This window comes from Pseudophryne corroboree, chromosome 5, assembly GCF_028390025.1.
Source record: "Pseudophryne corroboree isolate aPseCor3 chromosome 5, aPseCor3.hap2, whole genome shotgun sequence".
In the NCBI taxonomy this organism is placed as follows: Eukaryota; Metazoa; Chordata; class Amphibia; order Anura; family Myobatrachidae; genus Pseudophryne; species Pseudophryne corroboree.
Window position 1 is genome coordinate 611,719,194 of NC_086448.1, and position 22,538 is coordinate 611,741,731.

Here is a 22,538-nt window from a genome sequence, read left to right on the forward strand (position 1 = left end):
GCAAAGCAATTTATCTGCATTGTTCATATTTCCCATCTCTGGAAACAGAATGTCTTGATGTTCACTGATATCCTAGGTATATAAACCATATCTAAATAGAATTTGTAAGTAGCTTCGCTTTGCGGCATTCATATTTGTAATATTATTCTGTCAATCACATTAGCTTATCCTACATATTCAGCATTATCCTTTTATGCTTTTCAGTACAATTCCGAATCACTCTGTGCAGGCATAATTTACTATTAAAATCCCTCACTATTACTTTTATTTGCTAATAAATAAAATGCTTAGAACTTGTATATGTAGCAAGAAAGGCCAAAACAACATAATAAATCATTGCATTATCTAAGCTTTATTGAATCCAGCTGTATACTGTATATTTATTGTATTTATTCAGTGTCGGTCTGGGGCATGAAGGGCCCACCGGGGGAATGCAGTGATAGGGGCCCATATTTAGGGGTGTGACCAGCCTCCAAAGGGGGTGTTGCCAACCTCCATAGAGGGTTTGGCAACCATTAGATCAGGGGTGGGGAACCTTTTTTCTACCAAGGGCCATTTGGATATTTATAAAATCCTTCGGGGGCCATACAAAAATTATCAACTTAAAAATTAGCCTGCACCCAGTAGTTATGCCCCCAGTCTGTAGTTATGTCCCCTGTAGATATATACTCCCAGTTAGTTGTTATGCCCCCAGTAGATAGGCCCCCATTAGCTATACCCCAATAGATATGCCCCCAGTAGTTATGCCCCAAGTCAGTAGTTATGCCTCAGTAGATATACCCCCAGGCAGTTGTTATGACCCAGTAGATATGCTCCAGTACATACTGTATGCCCCCAGTCACTTGTTATGCCCCATTAGATATGGCCCCAGTCAGTTGTAATGCCCTATTAGATATGCCCACAGTCAGTTGTTATGCCCCATTAGATATGCCCACAGTCAGTTGTTATGCCCCATTAGATATGCCCCCTAGTAGCGCCGCTTACACACACACATTAAAAGGAAAAAAAACACAATACTCAACAGCCCTGCTCCTGCTACTGGATGGTTGCCCTCCACCTGGCCGTCCACTCCTCAGAACTATGGGAGAGACTTCATGACATCTCTCCCATAGCACTGCACAGCCGCACATGCACACTGCCAGAGCCGGAAGCCGGAGATCAGGAGTGAACTCCTCCCTCCGGCTGCTGCTGAGGGGAAGAAGCTGGGCGCCCACTAGTAACAAAATCTCAGCGGGCGCTCGGCATCTCCCTTGGTTAGGTGATCCTGGCTGGGCCAGATCAAGTGGCTCTGCGGGCCTTATATGGCCTGCGGGACTGACGTTCCCCACCCATTAGATAGTGCATGGTTTGGGACTTTTAATAAATAAGTACCAGAACAGCAATGTACTGTAGAAAATACACCACAGTTCTGTGCAGTGTAATGTTTAATTCAAGTGCACAGTTTGGTACCTGATCCCTAGAGGAGGGGATTTCCCTCTGCCTCCTGTGGGCCAGTCCAACCCTGTATTTAGAGAAGAATTCTGCTTGTGATATATTTCGGTCAATATTCCTCCTGTTATTCCCCACTTTTATCTAAAGCAAACTTTGTCTTTTCATCCTGCATTGTCCTAATGAAAGAACATATAAACAGCAAGAACATTAAGAAAACAAGAACATGTGGCAAATAGCCCTGCTGCCATCACTGTTCCAGTTGATCACTTTATAACACAGAAAAAGACTGCACTGAAATACTCTTAAATGTGGTAATGTTACATGTGTGACCATCATTAGCCGAGAACAGTAGAAGAACAGGTGTTCATATTATTACATGGGCTCAACCAAACTATTTACTGCAAAGTAGAATTCTAATGCAGTACAGTATATTAGTCTGAGGGAAGAGTCAGCCTTCCAACCTGTTGTGGTTGTGTGATTAGTAGAAGATCATTATAACTCTTCCAAAACTAGGTGCCTACTTCCTGCCTCTAGCTTGTCATAACAGCTGAAGCTAAAGTGGTTTGAAGACCACAATTTAATTAGCATGAAAATACTATGTTCCTGTACAATCAACTTCAGTAATACAATTTGTTGAAATTACTTCTTTTACCACTCCCTGCAATGCAACGTTGTGCAATGAATAAGCAGGTCCCTGTGGTTGGGAGGGTGTAAGTCTGCTGTTTATTCAAAGACACTAGCAGAAGCTAATAGACAGTTATAAACTAATTGAGTGTGTCTGTGGTGATATCTTCCCATTCATCTAGCTCATTGTATTTAGCTCTGCTAGGCTTCCATATGGCGCAGAATCCTGCTGCTCATTACAGTCTCACAATAAACTAAGCAAAAAAAACTCTAGCACCAGGAAGCAAAGAGTTTAACTGTTCTTCTAAATGTTTTTGACAATACTGATATTAACACCACTGTGTCACGTTAGTCTGAGACTAATCTGCATTTTACTGTAATTAATATTCCACAATATGAAACATTAATGAGAAAAGATAGAGAGGAATGGACGGCAGATCAAGAAAGGAGAATGAAAAAAGCAGTCAAATGTGGACATAGCTCATTAGGAAAATAGATAATTCTTTTTTTTATAAAACTCTTAAAATATTTTTTCTTTGTAAAAGGATTATACGTCAAGATTATTTTAGAGAAATGGTGCAATGTAACAAAAATCAATGATATTCTCCATATTAACACAAACATACTGAGTTTATGTCCCAAATGTGACACAGAACATGCCATTACGTTACTATAATCTCACTCCATCATTTTGCATGTAATGTTTGTGCAATTAAACACCTGATTTAAACCTGGGGGGGGGGAGGGGGGGGGGGTTATTTCAGCTTGGAGAGAGCAGATAAAGTTCTAACCAATCAGCTCATAACTGTCATTTTTCAAACACACACTGTGAAATGACGGTTAAGAGCTGATTGGTTAGTACTTCATCTCTCTCTAAGCTTTGATAAATCTCTCCCTTCATTAGGGGTCTATTCATGATGCCTTATGGGCCCATTACAAACATGCATTTTTTTTGTAGGTCCTAGGCTAATACACTTTGAGTTTCCCCTGTAATGTTGCTACACCCCCACTGAAAGGAAAGGACAGCACTCCACGGGCTTGGCATTTTACGTTATTGTGGAAAGTATGAATAAATTATACATAAAGAAACATAGGCGGTCACATTCATGGGACAGAAACATCAAATTCATCAGATGTATCAGGACACTTACAGTAGTATCATCAGAGGCTCATGCGCACCTTTGGTCTCGCAGGGATTGTCACTCGGAGGGCGTGCCACTGAGCTCTACTGGTCTGCCCCCCTGGAGACTGTCTCCCAGCGCTGTCGGCTCCTCTTCTATGACAGGAGCCGGGTGCTGTAGCAGACTTTCACACTGCAGAACCCAACTCCTGTTACTGTGGACTACATTTTGGTGTCACACCCGGGTGCAGGCCACACCCCCCGCACCCGCCTTGTGACACCACGGTGTAGTATAACATCTATGAACGTCAGATTTACCTGCTGCTGTCAGCACAACATACTGTTCTTTATCACTCTCTACTTTATATATCTCCAAGCTTTGATACATTTTCCCCAATGTCTCCTAGAGCAGACCCCCTTAATAAAAGAAGGTCCGGTGTTGAAGATCCTTCCACCATCCACACACTGTGAGGCAAGTTTTTCTGTGCAGGCAGTATGGGAGTGTACTGGTGATTACACCCAGTATTTCTGTGCAGGCAGTATGGGAGTGTTCCGGTGATTACACCCAGTATTTCTGTGCAGGCAGTATGGCAGCATAGCAGTGATTACACCCAGTATTTATGTGCAGGCAGTATGAGAGTGTACCGGTGTTTACACCCAGTATTTCTGTGCAGGCAGTATGGGAGCATACCAGTGATTACACCCAGTATTTCTGTACAGGCAGTATGGCAGCATACCGGTGATTACACCCAGTATTTCTGTGCAGGCAGTATGGGAGCATACCAGTGATTACACCCAGTATTTCTGTGCAGGCAGTATGGGAGTGTACTGGTGATTACACCCAGTATTTCTGTGCAGGCAGTATGGGAATGTTCCGGTGATTACACCCAGTATTTCTGTGCAGGCAGTATGGCAGCATAGCGGTGATTACACCCAGTACTTATGTGCAGGCAGTATGGGAGTGTACCGGTGTTTACACCCAGTATTTCTGCGCAGGCAGTATGGGAGTGTACCGGTGATTACACCCAGTATTTCTGTGCAGGCGGTATGGGAGCATACCAGTGATTACACCCAGTATTTCTGTGCAGGCAGTATGGGAGTGTACCAGTGATTACACCCAGTATTTCTGTGCAGGCAGTATGGGAGTGTACCAGTGATTACACCCAGTATTTCTGTGCGGGCAGTATGGGAGCATACCAGTGATTACACCCAGGATTTCTGTGCAGGCAGTATGGGAGTGTACCAGTGATTACACCCAGTATTTCTGTGCAGGCAGTATGGCAGCATACCAGTGATTACACCCAGGATTTCTGTGCAGGCAGTATGGCAGCATACCAGTGATTACACCCAGTATTTCTGTGCAGGCGGTATGGGAGCATACCAGTGATTACACCCAGTATTTCTGTGCAGGCAGTATGGGAGTGTACCAGTGATTACACCCAGTATTTCTGTGCAGGCAGTATGGGAGTGTACCAGTGATTACACCCAGTATTTCTGTGCAGGCAGTATGGGAGAATACCAGTGATTACACACAGGATTTCTGTGCAGGCAGTATGGGAGCATACCAGTTATTACACCCAGTATTTCTGTGCAGGCAGTATGGGAGTGTACCAGTGATTACACCCAGTATTTCTGTGCAGGCAGTATGGGAGCATACCAGTGAATACACCCAGTATTTCTGTGCAGGCAGTATGGGAGCATACCAGTGATTACACCCAGTATTTCTGTGCAGGCAGTATGGGAGTGTACCAGTGATTACACCCAGTATTTCTGTGCAGGCAGTATGGGAGCATACCTGTGAATACACCCAGTATTTCTGTGCAGGCAGTATGGGAGTGTACCAGTGATTACACCCAGTATTTCTGTGCAGGCAGTATGGGAGTGTACCAGTGATTACACCCAGTATTTCTGTGCAGGCAGTATGGGAGTGTACCAGTGATTACACCCAGTATTTCTGTGCAGGCAGTATGGGAGCATACCAGTGAATACACCCAGTATTTCTGTGCAGGCAGTATGGGAGTGTACTAGTGATTACACCCAGTATTTCTGTGCAGGCAGTATGGGAGCATACCAGTGATTACACCCAGGATTTCTGTGCAGGCAGTATGGGAGTGTACCAGTGATTACACCCAGTATTTCTGTGCAGGCAGTATGGCAGCATACCAGTGATTACACCGAGTATTTCTGTGCAGGCAGTATGGGAGTGTACCAGTGATTACACCCAGTATTTCTGTGCAGGCAGTATGGGAGCATACCAGTGAATACACCCAGTATTTCTGTGCAGGCAGTATGGGAGCATACCAGTGATTACACCCAGTATTTCTGTGCAGGCAGTATGGGAGTGCACCAGTGATTACACCCAGTATTTCTGTGCAGGCAGTATGGGAGCATACCAGTGAATACACCCAGTATTTCTGTGCAGGCAGTATGGGAGTGTACCAGTGATTACACCCAGTATTTCTGTGCAGGCAGTATGGGAGCATACCAGTGATTACACCCAGGATTTCTGTGCAGGCAGTATGGGAGCATACCAGTGAATACACCCAGTATTTCTGTGCAGGCAGTATGGGAGTGTACCAATGATTACACCCAGTATTTCTGTGCAGGCAGTATGGGAGTGTACCAGTGATTACACCCAGTATTTCTGTGCAGGCAGTATGGGAGCATACCAGTGAATACACCCAGTATTTCTGTGCAGGCAGTATGGGAGTGTACCAGTGAATACACCCAGTATTTCTGTGCAGGCAGTATGGGAGCATACCAGTGATTACACCCAGGATTTCTGTGCAGGCAGTATGTGATTGTACCAGTGATTACACCCAGTATTTCTGTGCAGGCAGTATGGGAGTGTACCAGTGATTACACCCAGTATTTCTGTGCAGGCAGTATGGCAGCATACCAATGATTACACCCAGGATTTCTGTGCAGGCAGTATGGGAGCATACCAGTGAATACACCCAGTATTTCTGTGCAGGCAGTATGGGAGCATACCAGTTATTACACCCAGTATTTCTGTGCAGGCAGTATGGGAGTGTACCAGTGATTACACCCAGTATTTCTGTGCAGGCAGTATGGGAGCATACCAGTGAATACACCCAGTATTTCTGTGCAGGCAGTATTGGAGTGTACCAGTGATTACACCCAGTATTTCTGTGCAGGCAGTATGGGAGCATACCAGTGATTACACCCAGGATTTCTGTGCAGGCAGTATGGGAGCATACCAGTGATTACACCCAGTATTTCTGTGCAGGCAGTATGGGAGTGTACCAGTGATTACACCCAGTATTTCTGTGCAGGCAGTATGGGAGCATACCAGTGAATACACCCAGTATTTCTGTGCAGGCAGTATGGGAGTGTACCAGTGATTACACCCAGTATTTCTGTGCAGGCAGTATGGGAGTGTACCAGTGATTACACCCAGTATTTCTGTGCAGGCAGTATGGGAGTGTACCAGTGATTACACCCAGTATTTCTGTGCAGGCAGTATGGGAGCATACCAGTAAATACACCCAGTATTTCTGTGCAGGCAGTATGGGAGTGTACTAGTGATTACACCCAGTATTTCTGTGCAGGCAGTATGGGAGCATACCAGTGATTACACCCAGGATTTCTGTGCAGGCAGTATGGGAGTGTACCAGTGATTACACCCAGTATTTCTGTGCAGGCAGTATGGCAGCATACCAGTGATTACACCCAGTATTTCTGTGCAGGCAGTATGGGAGTGTACCAGTGATTACACCCAGTATTTCTGTGCAGGCAGTATGGGAGCATACCAGTGAATACACCCAGTATTTCTGTGCAGGCAGTATGGGAGCATACCAGTGATTACACCCAGTATTTCTGTGCAGGCAGTATGGGAGTGCACCAGTGATTACACCCAGTATTTCTGTGCAGGCAGTATGGGAGCATACCAGTGAATACACCCAGTATTTCTGTGCAGGCAGTATGGGAGTGTACCAGTGATTACACCCAGTATTTCTGTGCAGGCAGTATGGGAGCATACCAGTGATTACACCCAGGATTTCTGTGCAGGCAGTATGGGAGCATACCAGTGAATACACCCAGTATTTCTGTGCAGGCAGTATGGGAGTGTACCAATGATTACACCCAGTATTTCTGTGCAGGCAGTATGGGAGTGTACCAGTGATTACACCCAGTATTTCTGTGCAGGCAGTATGGGAGCATACCAGTGAATACACCCAGTATTTCTGTGCAGGCAGTATGGGAGTGTACCAGTGAATACACCCAGTATTTCTGTGCAGGCAGTATGGGAGCATACCAGTGATTACACCCAGGATTTCTGTGCAGGCAGTATGTGATTGTACCAGTGATTACACCCAGTATTTCTGTGCAGGCAGTATGGGAGTGTACCAGTGATTACACCCAGTATTTCTGTGCAGGCAGTATGGCAGCATACCAATGATTACACCCAGGATTTCTGTGCAGGCAGTATGGGAGCATACCAGTGAATACACCCAGTATTTCTGTGCAGGCAGTATGGGAGCATACCAGTTATTACACCCAGTATTTCTGTGCAGGCAGTATGGGAGTGTACCAGTGATTACACCCAGTATTTCTGTGCAGGCAGTATGGGAGCATACCAGTGAATACACCCAGTATTTCTGTGCAGGCAGTATGGGAGTGTACCAGTGATTACACCCAGTATTTCTGTGCAGGCAGTATGGGAGCATACCAGTGATTACACCCAGGATTTCTGTGCAGGCAGTATGGGAGCATACCAGTGATTACACCCAGTATTTCTGTGCAGGTAGTATGGCAGCATACCAGTGATTACACCCAGGATTTCTGTGCAGGCAGTATGGCAGCATACCAGTGATTACACCCAGTATTTCTGTGCAGGTAGTATGGCAGCATACCAGTGATTACACCCAGGATTTCTGTGCAGGCAGTATGGGAGCATACCAGTGAATACACCCAGTATTTCTGTGCAGGCAGTATGGGAGCATACCAGTGAATACACCCAGTTTTTCTGTGCACGCAGTATGGAAGTGTACCGATGAATACACCCAGGGAGTCATTCAGGTGCAGTTGCAGGTGCTATCACTGCTGCGTCTTTGGAAGCAGCAGTGATAGCGCTGTATGAAATTGCAGCAGGAGGCATCTATTACATGCAGATGCCTCCTGCTGCACCAGTGATCCAAACTGCGTCTAGGACGAAGCATTGGATCAAAGCACCCACCATCAGGCGGCTTACTGCCCTATAACCGATTGAATCATATCATGTATTTAAGTTATTTGACATCATAACATGGTTTTTATAACAGAATCTTATTACACAAGTGGTCCAGCACCAGCTGCTTGACCATTTAAAAAACAAATACATTTTTATCAGTTGTCTCCCCTATGTGCCAATAGTTCAAAACCACTAATATTTTTTTATACCTGCTTCCTTTTCAAAATGGTGGCCATCTTTAAATCATGGCAAACAGCAATTTTCATGTTTCTAGGCATTTTTGCAAATACTGTATCTCAGAACTGGGACGTGGTAGAGCCTAGGGACAAACACCATTGTTCTCAGCACAGTTGGGGCTACAATTTTGTTTTGATGCCTAGATTACCATATTTCACGTTAATGGTGAAAAAGATGGCCCAGTGAGAACAAAATATTTGCAAAAATAAGACGTTTCATGGTGCCATTATCTCAGCTTGGAAAGAAATATCAGGCTTCCGTTTTTTTTTTTTGTGAGAGGCACATAGCTACTAGTAATTTGTTACCAAAAATATTGAAGTCTGAGATTTGTGTCCTACTGTTATATTACAGTAGATTTTGAAAATTAAGTTTTTTCAAAATTTTACCAACTTTAGGCCTAAAAATTTCGTCAAAATAGGAAGAATTTAATTTTTTCTCAAGTCAAGGTCCGTATGCTTCTAAGCTACTTGGAAAATTTCAAGTTTATGACTGAAGATGGAATAAAGTTGTTATTGATACAAAAAATAGAAACATATTTACAGGCTCCTTATAAGTTTATAATACTGGACTTAATGTTAGAGGTTACTTTTTAATAATTGGGCATTAATATATTTGATAACAATCGAATTTTATGTACTAAAAAAAAAAGCAGTAGGTGGGAAATCTCAGAAAGTTTAGGTTGAATATTGTGTGATCATCCAGGTGATGTTGTCAGCTCCATTGTATTCAGTTTCCTCGGAATATTTTTCACAGGAACTCAGGCTGAGCCCTTGCTGTTCTTCTAAAATGAGGTCCTTGGTAGAAAAGCACTTGAATGTCCTTGTTCTGCATGCTAATGTCATCCACTTCCATCATACACAGAGGCAACTGTGTTTTTGATCCTGATTGTGAGAGGAGAAGATTTGCTCACTTGGACTTCTTCATACTCCACAGAGGTTTAAGTTAAGTAGCATATAATCTTGCTCTCTGACAGAGGATCAAAAGCGATGGTAGCCCCTGGTCCCAGGAACTTGTGGGCAGCTGCTGAATCTTTCTCTCAGTTCTTCAGTATGAGCTTGAACCTCCTCACTTGGAACATAAAAGTAATTTCTTTTATGTTTTGTGAGCAAAAGTTGAAGAGGTCATTTAGTGTTAGAATTTGATTTAATGTTCTTTGGAGGCTTGCCTTAGTTGCCTCGCTGTTCATGGTTCCACTCACATCAGAAGCATTCTTCCCATGTAAGGAAGCAAAGTAGTGCCACTCACAATCAAGACCAAAATCTTTTTTATGGTTGCAGATGTTGGCAAAATTCTTCTTGTTCTTGTACTGGCTTGAGACAACTTCTGAGAAACAGATGATCTTCTTCACTTCAGGGACAGTTGCCTTGGTGTGTTGATCAGGTTGGTTTGGAACCTGTGCACAGCCAGAGTGTTGTGGTCCATGTGATCACTAATAATGTAGACACACTGGTGCCTCAGTTTGCCCTCTTCATGGTAGTACTGCACAAAGGGATGGATTGTTGGATACCAGAAATCAGGCAGGGCGCATTTCAGCGTCCCAAAAAGGGTCCAGGGTCCAAAGTATAGCAGGAACACTAAGTTCATGTCTCAACATTCACAGACATGTCAAATCCTCTCAGGCTGCTCTACATTTTGCCTCTCTCTACCGACAAAAACTGTCCTCTACTCTCAGCCATATAACCTCCACGCAAACTAATCAATTATATTTTAGTAACAACATAAAATAAATATTTATTTTACAATTATTTTTCTTTTCTTTTTTTTTATTGAAAAATTAAATATTCTAGAAAGTAATTTAATATATAACTTTAGTTCAACTTCAGTCTTAAACTTGAAATTTTCACAGTAGCTTAGAATCACATGGATCTTGAGTTAAAAATAAAAAATTTCCTATTTTGACAGTTCGAGATTTTTGGGCCTAAAGTTGGTAAAATTTAGAAAAAAACCTAATTTTATAAATCTAATAAAAACTGTAGGACACAAATCTCAGACTTCAGCATTTTTTTTTGTAACAAGCTACTAGTACCTATGTGCCTCTCACAAAAACCTGAAACCTGATATTTCTTTCGAAGCTGAAATGATGGCACTCTGTAAGGTATATATTCGCAAATATTTTGTTCATCGTTGGGCTCTCCTTTTCATCGTTAATGTTAAATAAGGTAATCTATGCATCAAACCAAATATGTAGCCAAACTTTGCTGAGGTCAATGGTTTTTGACCCAAGGCTCTATCACACATCCCAGTCCTGAAATACTTGCAATTGCGTAAATGCCTAGAAACACAAAAATCGCTGTCTGCCATGATTTAAGCATGGCCACCATTTTGAAAAGAAAGCAAGTAAAAAAATAATAATAGTGGTTTTGAACTATTGGCACACAGGGGAGATAACTGACAAAATAAAATAAAAAAATCTCTCTCTCTCTCTCTCTCTCTCTCTCTATATATATATATATATATATATATATAAAATTATTATTATTTTTCTTAAATGGTCAAGCAACCAGAAAATTCATAATTGGACCACTTCGTATGGATTGACCTATAAGGGATATTCATGTACAGTGGCATCTTAGACAACAACAGATCCAAACTGGTATAATAAGCGGTCAACTTCAACTAGATTGAAAAACCTCGGAAAATAAGTACTTAATAATTTCTTCATTATCTAAGTAGTATCTTTGTGATCTATCTTTAGGTATAGATCACTGCGCCAGGCAGGGGGTTAATAAATAGATTCATTTGGAATAAGATAGTTTTGCTGCTGCTCACTCTCCACAGTGCTTGCTGTGTGCCAACCCACTGACTTGTGTGACTCCTGCAGAAGACTTCATTAGTCAATGCCGTCTTCAATCTGCTTCAGTTATGTCACTCCTGGGTCCCAAAGGAAACAAGCTCTCCTGAGCGAATACGAGTTATACTAAAGATAAACCGGTTCATTTTACAACACATCAGGACGGCACGTCCTTACTCTCAACAGCATTTCAAAACACAGGAAAATCTATAAATGCTATTAACCTTGCCAAAGTATTAAATAAAAAAGATGTATGTGTAGGCAGCAGCTCTTACAGCAATGGCAGTCTCACTCCTGCTACACAGAATATACATAGGGCAAGCACAGTACCGATTGCTGTTTGCCACCACATGACTTGGATTACAGAATCGAATAACTTCTGTTTTAGTTGTATTATTAAATTGTACATGGAATGTAAAGAGTACACAACGTATCAGTGTAATGACTCACAATGGCTATTATCATCCATAAAAGATTTGCTTTTTCTGTATATTACAGAATAAAAAGCTTCTCCATACCACACTCTCTAGCCATAACTGTACTGAAGTACCAGTAACAGATTCTTCATTTTTTAAACAAAGAATAAAGGTGAATACATGTATGGAAGATGTGTACTATGTGACCTGGCTCTATTTACCATAGTAACAGAAAATCTTCTCTTGCTGTAAATTGTCAACAAATGTTTGCTCAGCTCGCAAATGATACTGGCTAGCAGTGGTCAGAGGACTCTGACTGCCCTGTCAGCCACTCTTGGTTCTTCTCAGCATACTGTATGCATAGTTGCCTACCCTCCCTCATTCTGCAGGAGACTCTCTGAAATAGCAGCAATCTCCCCTACTCCCTGAATAGACTAGCAATCTCCCCGATTGCACCTTATCCCCATTATGCAGCTGTTACATTCTTTGGGGAAAAAATAAATCAGAGATATATACATTCAAATGGGATCATCAGTGCCATTTCCCTGCATTGGTTATAAGGCACAATGATTCCTATGGCTACATGTGTTTTAATTTAAATAAGGTTTCTCGTGGCCACTTACAGTATATGGAACCTCTTGTAAAACACAATACCCGAACAAATTCTGCAAAATATCACTGTCTTTTAAAAAAAAAAAAAAACAAATATAGAGCTTACTAACTTTTGGGCTTATTTACATTTGGATGTAAGTTATGTTTATGACGCGCCTCTCCGATGTAGCAGTACGCGCCCGCGCTGATAGATGTTACTTTCACAATCTCCCTGAAATGCTTTTTCAAAAGTAGGCAAGTATGCAGCATGTCAGCTAGCGGTGCTGGAACACCGGACTTAGGGCCCAATTCAGCACTGAACGCAGAAGTGCTGAAATCTCTATTTGGCAATTTCAGCACATCTGAGCATGCACGCACTAACAAGGACTTAAGCTGTGATTGCATGCGATCGCAGCCCAGTTCCCAGCGGGGGGAAGGGCGCGGTCCGGACAACGGAGGCGTGTCCGGTTCGTTTCTGGTATGGGCCGCTGTGGCTGCGTGACGTCACACTCGAAACATGGCTGCCCAGCGACTGTCTTTGCAGCTAGGCTGCCTTAAGATGCTTGCTCTGTGCTGGGCAGCTCCCTGTATGCTAGAGAAATGAGTTGTAGTTGTAGGATTTTTCGCACAACTACAACTCATGCTGAATCAGGGCCTTAATAATAATAATAATAATAATAATAATAATAATAGTGTTGCTATTGATATAGCACTTTTCTCCCAATAGGACTCAAAGTGCTTGTTAAATAGGATGGAGACCTGAAGTGATGACTATATCTAGCGACACTGCCAATAATGGAAGTATCCTTTGGTATATATTAAAACTAGTATCTCAGGTAACTGTCTTGGTGGAAAAATAGTGTTGTGGAGCTTCAAAAATATGTGCCTTAAGCTTGGTACACATTAAACAATGTGTACCCAGTACGATGTCATCAGCGACAGGACCCGGTGGCAGGGCCAGCAACGCAAGTGCATACATACTTGCCAATGCTGGCAGTGATGAGTGACGGCCAGTGGGAGGTTGCGTGGCACCCGTGATCCGACGGAGGATGTTGCTTATGACGCGCGGGAGCACGCAGCATCAGCAACACAGTGCATACACACTAGACAATATCGTGAATGATGTCTGTCTGGAATCAGGCACATCGTCCACAATATCGTCTAGTGTGTTCCCAGTTTTAGTGTCAATAACCGAATCTGAATAATCCATTTTGTATGTTCACAATGAATAAGATATTTCATGAAGCCCTTTACTGCTGAGTTTTCATTATATTGAAGGGGAACACTACCTTGAACATTTTAGTCACCTGCCTTAGTCACCAGGTGGCTGCACATAATCTCATTTTTCTGTCGACCATTGTACCATATATGTTTACAAATCCTTAATATATAGTGGCTACACCATATATACCAGGGTGACTCAAGAGGGTGAGTACAATATTTGCGGTCATACCTCACTGGAGATGCCCAATCTCTTCTGACCTTGGAAGCTAAGCAGTGAAAGGCCGGGTTAGTACTAGGATGGGAGACCACCTCTGAACACCCTGGTACTGCAACAAATTGACTCCCCAACACAGTGTCACTTATACATATATTATTTGGTACTCGGTTTTCACATGACCAATGATTTAATTCTCTGCATCTATAATGATCCACAATGGATATCTGCAGAATAAATGATGGTCACATATTACATGAGTCTCAATGTGCAATGATGAATTATTTTTGGTACCACAGTTATTAATTTCCGGCAATTGGTAGATTGTGATATGGATATCACGTACGATTTATAATCTTTTTTCATATTTTCGCGAAGCTTCTTTATTCATACTCAGATACTCCTTAAATCCTATTTTATTATTTACCTATTAAAAATGCTTTTATCAGTATCAACATGTTACAATGTTACCCTCTGAATTAGAGTGCTCCCAAAAAAGAGTCTACTTTCCAATACTTCTTTGTTTTGGTTTTTTTTATTGGCTGTTAAATTTGACTCTTGGGAGCACCACTGAAAGCAACAAGCATTGGTACTAGGATTGATTATCCACACACATATGGTTGCTATATCTAGAAGCAATTCAGTGATAATTCAGTTTTTCAGAGGCTACTATCTACTTGAATAAGGACTTGTGCGGTTCCCACTATTTCTCTTTCTAAAAAAAATTCAAGCAGAAGTAGAGCAGTCCTGGACATACTTACCCTGTGCGATGGATCCAGCGATGATGGGCCCGGCTTTGACGTCACACCTCCGCCCTCCGTTGTCCTGGACACGCCTGCGTTTTACTCACCACTCCCCGAAACGCTCTCCAACAGTCCGGATCCGCCCATCCACGCCTCCTTCCTGTCAATCTTCTTAGCGGTGTCCTCTGCAACCGTTGCCGTCGGTAGCCGCAACGTAACCCGGCAACCTCTGTCGCCAGGCAACGTCGCACATGCGTATTCCGCACCCGTTCGCACTGCAGCGAAAAACTGCTGCGTGCGAACAGGTCAGAATGACCCCCGTCATCTCCAAGTGTCAGCAGAACACCCGTGTGCAGTGTAAAAGGGGCCAACCTTGGAATAACCTGGGTTGAATGTGTAAATGAGGCCTGTCCCGCTTTGGAACCGTGTTCCAAATCATGGGTCAAACCCAGGATTTGGTGTGAAAAAGGTATTTGTGTGCCCTGAGGATTGTGGTTGGGAAACACTAGTGTAGGGTGAAAGTCACTTTCAATATGCATACCTTTAAACTGTGCCAATTTAGGTGGGACAGTTACAATTTGAGGGTACTGTCCCTACATCCCGACCCTTAAAGCTGTGTTCTGATTGGGCTGGAAGGTTGGGAGGTATAGTATGAACCATTCACTGCTGCACTGCGCAATGCAGAAAAACTCTCTCTATGAGCTCATGGTGTGCAAGGAAGATAAAGGAACTTGTTTCAGATGTTTTAAGTTTGAAAACTTTCAAGGGTATGAAGAGAATATAAAATAAAATATTATTTCCTCACACAGAATAACTTTTACCAGAGTAAATAAACCAAAAATATTTCTCATGTAGTGCTGTCTTGGGAAAACACATGATCTGCTTTTCCTTTGGGATATGCATCCCTCTCAAATTTTACAAGGTGGAATGTGCCCCCTATGGTGATATTTTCCCATTAGTGTCTTAAAGGGACCTTGATCACAAAACAGCTTGTGGAAACAAATGCAGCAAACAGACTAAACAGTGTATAATCTTAGACGGAGGTGTAAGAGCTGGCACAATGCTCTACTATTAAGTATGCAGATAACTTGGGAACAACAATGGATCTCTGATTATTTAAATATAAGCTTGTTACCCAGCTCAGTAATTAGTTCAACCTCATGGACTTCAAGTTGTGGCAAATATCTCTCGTTGAGTGCTTTTCTATGGGAGATGCGAGGGTTTTGGTGATGGATGAATCATTACACTATTTAATTCTGATTTAATAGCACACTATTGTCAGCTGTTACACATTTAATTTCCCGGCTATTCAGAGTGTGGCAGCTTTTATGTCAATGACAAATTTACCGCTACCTCAATGGCCATGTCAATGACAAATTTATCGCTACCTCAATGGCCCTGAAGCATAGGCCGTTCTTCCCCTATGTGAAAGCTAATTCGTTTATGACATCTTATTCCCTGATTGTTTCAATGCATTTCTAGCATTCCCTCTACGAGAGACATATTTTACCCCTAAAGCTAGTGCAATTATCTAATTGACAAGCAAATTACATAAACTGCAACAATTTAACGAGACACGGTTTCAGTTGATAGAGGGAGAAAAAGTAACCATGTAAACAAGAGTCAAAGTGTTACATGCGTATACAGTATCTAACAGTTACTGACGTGTAGCCAAATAGGGGTCTGCCTAACTATTCCGCTGAGCCTGTTGGTACTATTACCAAATAAGCTGATTATGATTTATTTTCTAGCATTCACTTGTAATAGTAGATATCCCTTAGTTTTACTTTATTTGCTGTGGCAATCTTAAAATAGCAATTCTGTGAAGAAAAAAAAAAGGTATTTTTTTCTCTCTTAAAAAAAAAAATCACCGGCAGACTGTAAGCAGCTCAGTAATGACCTTTTTACTTTTTTTTTTGTTAATGATCAATAATACTTTCATATACATAGTGTTAAGTGACTACCAAGTCAACCACAGACACGTTCATGGCACATAGGCCCTCATTCCGAGTTGATCGCTAGCTGCCATTGTTCGCAGTGCAGTGATCAGGCTAAAAATCGGCACTTCTGCGCATGCATACGGGCCGCAGTGCGCACGCGCAAAGTACTTTCACACAAAACTATGCAGTTTTACACAAGGGCGAGCTACGCTTTTCTGTCGCTCTGCTGATCGGTGATTGATTGACAGGAAGTGGGTATTTCTGGGTGGTAACTGACCGTTTTTCGGGAGTGTGCTAAAAAATGCAGGCGTGCCTGGGGAAACGGGGGAGTGGCTGGCCGAACGCAGGGCGTGTTTGTGACGTCAAAGCAGGAACTAAACTGACTGAAGTGATCGCAAGGTAGGAGTAGGTCTGGAGCTGCTCAGAAACTGCATGAAAAATTTCACGAGCAGTTCTGCTAACCTTTCGTTCGCACTTCTGCTAAGCTAAGATACACTCCCAGAGGGCGGCGGCTTAGCGTTTGCACTGCTGCTAAAAGCAGCTAGCGAGCGATCAACTCGGAATGAGGGCCATAGTGTAGTGACATATTTATGCATTACTAGTTACCAGCCTGTCACAAGGACGAAGCTGCAGGGATCTAGGGATCTGTCATGCTGAGGCGTGTAGGTGTAGGTGTGTGTGTTCGCCCAAACAGAGCAACAGTTCAATTGCTCCATCGGGCGCCATCTAATGGTCACCAGCACACCATAGAGGTGAGGAGCAGCGTTAGCCTTTTATTATATAGGATTTGGTTTCTGACCTGGTAATTGCAATTTGTTAGCTCCGCTATTCATGGCAATAAGAAACTACTAAATGTATCAAAATTCGCATTCAGGGACAGGTGCTCTGAAAAGACGCCATTCCTGTGATGTGTTAGTACTGAAGTGACTGCATCAGTGGACCCACTACATGTTACTGCACAAACGCGATCCACTGACCACGCATGTGTACATTTTGTGAGGTGTATATCAATGGCTACACTGACTAAATGCCATTTTCAAATGGCATTAGCTTGGGGGGCGGGGGAAACGGGACTCCAGAGCTTAGTAAATCTGACAGCATCACATCCCCTATAGAATGGGGGTTGTGGCTGCTGTTGGAAATGAAGGGATCACAGCAGATATTATTGGATTAGTAGACCCCATATTGAGCAGAGAGGCTTTCCCTGTGTCATCCTCCCCCCCCCCCCCCACTATGTTGTGAGTCAAGGTCTGTGTAGGGCACCGCCTGTGTATCTTCCATATTTGTTTTCCTTCTAAACAGCAGATTTGCAGACGGCTAGCTAAGGAGAATTATAGTTGCATGCTTCAAAGGTAATTAGCTTACTATTTAGAGGAAACATTTAATTTTGAAACCAACAACCCAATCCCGGGTATCCTGGGAATACCGGGATTGATTGTTTTTTAATCCCGATTCCCAGGATTGAAAAAACAGCCCGGGACTGACCACCCAATTGAAATACAGTATGAGATAAATCATCAGTAGGATTAATGCCTAAGAACTTAAATCCACTGAACATCTCTACCTCTGTGCTATTCAGGAATAATGGTTTTCTATTTAAAGCAAACAATTATCCACCTCTTTCCTATAACTCTCTTCATGCCCACCAGTAAATATGCCGGCAGCTGTAGCATCATCTGCAACTTTTACAACAATATTAGACTCTGAGCTTCAAATACATTTAGATCATTTAGACCATAATGAGTACGCTACTGGAATGCACAGGAGCCATATACGATTTGTGGAGAGTACTCTCAAACTCCCAGGAGAGAAGACTGAAACTATGGAAGAGAAGTGGGCTGGGCCATGATGATACAATTTGACTCGCCTAAGTGCATCATTATCTCCCAGTCCCCGCTGCACAATGATGCAATTTGTGGCATTAAGCAATTGCAGTGGGGACACCAGCTCCCTGCACTTACACCTGAGACCACTTCCACTTCAGGAGTTCCTAGGGATGGTCAATGGAGGATTAACCAAAAATGGCATGAAACCATCAATGAGAAATGATCATGTTTGTGCTACACAGAGGACAGCTTATCAGTGAATTGGGGGCAGAACTAAGCTCCATACACCCTGTGCCAGCTAAAAAACTCTATGGCAGTGGTTCCCAAACTTTTTGAATCACAGCGCCCTAGAGTATCAGAATGTTTTTCACGACACCCCTAGGCCAAATGTTTCTAATTGATAAATTTAAAAAAAACCTAAAAATTAAATTGTTTATATGTTATACTTAGGCTCAATTATGTGGTGAGGTACCAGATTCTCTTCTCTTTGTCCACATATTTTATGATTGACAGCCACCAACACTGATATTGCCTATCACAAGGACTATAAATAATTTGAATGGGTCCTGTACTACCAATCCAAGGCACCCCTGCAATTTTCCCGGGGCACCCCAGGGTGCCATAGCACACAGTTTGATAACCACTGCCCTAGGGCCATTCTATAGAAAATAAAACCATTCTATAGAAAATAACATTTTCCAAATCACTGCTTTTTCAGGGTAAATTTGGTGTAAAAACACAACAGGTATTCCTATACTGGTGAAGAGATATGTGACAACACTAGTATTTCTGTAAATTATAATCCTAATGAAGCTAGCTACTATTGGAAACAAAGGGGGAGATGTACTAAGCAGTGATAAAAGTGAAGAAGTGAGCCAGGGGAGAAGTTGCCCATGGCAACCAATCAGCATTGACGTAACATTTGCATACTATAAAAGTATACAGAGCAGCTCCATTGGCTCACTTCTCCACTTTTATCACTGCTTAGTACATGTCCCCCTAAGGCACATGAATAGCAGTATTTCAAGTGGAAGTTTAAAAGGTTTGTTATGACTCAATAATAATATAAATGTTTTGTACACATAGGTTTGTGCATTTTTACTAATATATATCAAATAATTAACATACTATAACATATTATTATAAAATAATAATAAAAACTGTTGCACATGTCCCTTTCCATCACATTGGTGTCCCACTCCATCAACTAAAACAATTGTTTTATTTGTACATAGAACAAATTCAAAATTATTTAGGTTATTATTATATTATTAAAACTTTGGGTCTGCTTACCCTGCACAGGAAAAATCAGAGCACAGCTTGGTCTAATTTCACAGAACTTTTATGTCATGTTACCTTGGAAGGATTTTGTGTTTTGTGTTCCGTCACATATACATTGTAATTTTTTTATGGAACAGTTACTAACGTTTTTTAAACTTTTATTTTACTAAAATGAACTTTAAGCTTTAACTGATTTATGATAAAAGAAAGTTGTAGATTCATTATTCAACCTTATTCATGTAATGGGACTTAATTTAAAAAATTTACCCAAATGTCCAATTCCGTCACATTGAATGGCCCCCTGCTGCCTTGCAAGCGATAGTCGTGAACCATCGAATATCCGGCATCGATGTCAAAACCATTGACCATCAGTGGAAAACCATCAATGGATGCTAGTCATTGATTGTTGATGGCAATATTTGGAAGGTCCAGAAAGTTGGCAAGTATAATTTAAGGCAGGTACGCACTAGACAGTTTTGATCCAATAAAGATAAAGATTTCCCTTGAAATTTCCCAAGCTGCAGAATGAAAGATGAAGTGCATACACATTGAATAAAATAGTGAACAATATTGTTCAGTGATGTCACCCCTTCCATCCCTGAACATGCATTCATGAAAGATATAACCTAAATTGGACTGTATGCTCAGTTGATAAAGATAAATGATAACGACCCGCGGGAGCACACATAGTTATCGTGCATAATACTTGATGATATACATGATAATATCTTTATCGTGCATATTGTCCACTTACATTGTCTTGTGCAGTGGTTCCCAAACTATATTAGAATCATGGCGCCCTAGAGTATCAGAATATTTTTTATGGCACACCTAGGCCAAAAGTTTCTAATTGATAAATTTAGAAGAAAATCTAAAATTAATTAAATTGTGTTTATATGTCATACTTAGGTTTAATAATGTGGTGAGGTACCTGATTCGCTTCTGTTTGTTCACATATTTTTTAATTGCCAGCCACCAGCACTGGTTTTGCCTATCACAAGGACTATAAACAATCTGAATGGGTCCTGGACCACCAATCCAAGGCACCCCTGCAAGTGTCTGGAGAGATTATAGGGTGCCATGGCACACAGTTTGAGAACCACACCCTGACAGAAGGATGTGCAAGTTTGTTACAGCAATCCAGTTAGTAACAATTCTTAGAGTATTTAAAACAGTGAAAAAACCCATTTAACATATATATACAGAGGCGTAACTCTGGGAGGCAACGGAGTCAGCTGCCGCCGGGCTCCTGCTCTGTGGGGGGACACCTCTCCTACCGTACCGTGCGTTCAGCAACACCATTCAAGTTAATTGATAGCCGCTGCTATCTCTTTCTTCCTTCCTCTTTATTATAGATGCACATTTTACAAGTATCATACCCAGGATGAAAACCCACAACCTATTACACTGGAAGCAGACACCTTACTGATTAACTATTTGCTCCATCATAGGAAGCATGAGAATTCTAACTATATGAAGTTATTTCTATGACAATTACAAGTAACTTCACATAGTTAGAATCTGCAGGCTTGCTAAGCAGGAGTAAATATCTCCATCAGTATGGTGTTTGCTTCCAGTGTAATAGGACGTGGGATCTACTCCTGCTTATAACGCTTGTAAAATAATTGTCGGATAAATAATCAGCATTGTGAGTGACTGAGCAGATCTATGTAGTGTGTGGCTGCACACTACATGGATCTGCCTAGTTGCAATGGTATTGAACTGACAATTCTAGCTTCATATACAGTAGTTAGAATCTGCAGGCTTGCTAAGTAGGAGTAAATAGCTCTTTCAGTAAGGTGTCTTCCTTCAGTGTAAAAGGTCATGGGTTCTAATCCTGGGTATGACTGCTAAGAAAGGTGCGATTTAAAATAAATGACAATGAAATATATACTGTAAATACACACATTTTATTTCAGAACACTCCATATACACATATTATATATATATATATATATATACAGTATATATTTACATACATATATTTATCTATATATAGCAAGGGGGGGGGGGGGGCGCACCAATATTTATCTTGCCTCCGGGCATCTGGGACAAACTTACGCCACTGTATATATATATATTTATATATATATATATATATATATATATATATATATATAAATAAAATTAACTAGTAAAAGATATTCCTAGCAACACGCATATTACTGTATGTAGAAAATGAAAGAAAGTGCAAGTGTAACTCATAGTGGCCAATTAGACAACCAGACATTTGTCAAAGCGAAAATCCTATTTCTTGCCTGGGGTTATAAAGATAGCATTATATATCCTGCTCACTTGCTACATATTAAGTATATTACTAATAAATAAATGTACTTGAAACACAAATGTATGAATGTGTATTACATTATCCTACACTGTTATGTCCAAGAAAACCTGTCAGTATGGATATTTGTTGTTTACATTTTGTCTACATAATTGAAAACCAGTGTGTGCGGTGAGGAAATGCATTAACACTGCTACAGATAGCCTACATGTTGTATATATTCAGGAGCATAGAGGGGCAGGAGGGTGACGGTCCATACAGTATCTCCCCATTTGCACAATAGTAAACAATGCTTTCCATCAACCCCCAAATTAGGCAACCGCCATAAGGTTACCCTGTACACCTGTTAAATATTTTTTTTTAATCTCTTTTTTGCAGTGGATGTAACATAGGTGTGTCCAGCTTTTCACTAGCCAAATCCACCCAGCTCCTCTATTGCAGTGCATATAATTTTCATATGCAAGCTGCATTGCAACAGAATATGCTGCACTATATAAGAAACTGTTAATAAATAAATACATTTCTGCCACACAAACTCGCACCATTGTGGAAATGCAATTTTGTGTGTTTAGATATGACTCTAACTGTTCTCTTCTTGCCTATTCTCCTGGAATGTCTAGGA

At 41.6% G+C, this 22,538-nt stretch overlaps 1 protein-coding gene and 1 pseudogene across 14 annotated transcripts in view; one reads left to right on the plus strand and one right to left on the minus strand.

Annotated features, from left to right (window-relative positions):
* PTPRM (protein tyrosine phosphatase receptor type M) overlaps positions 1-22,538 on the minus strand; it is a 1,209,695-nt gene that overhangs the window by 257,500 nt on the left and 929,657 nt on the right. The window lies entirely within an intron of this gene.
* LOC134931619 (5S ribosomal RNA) lies at positions 13,844-13,963 on the plus strand (annotated as a pseudogene).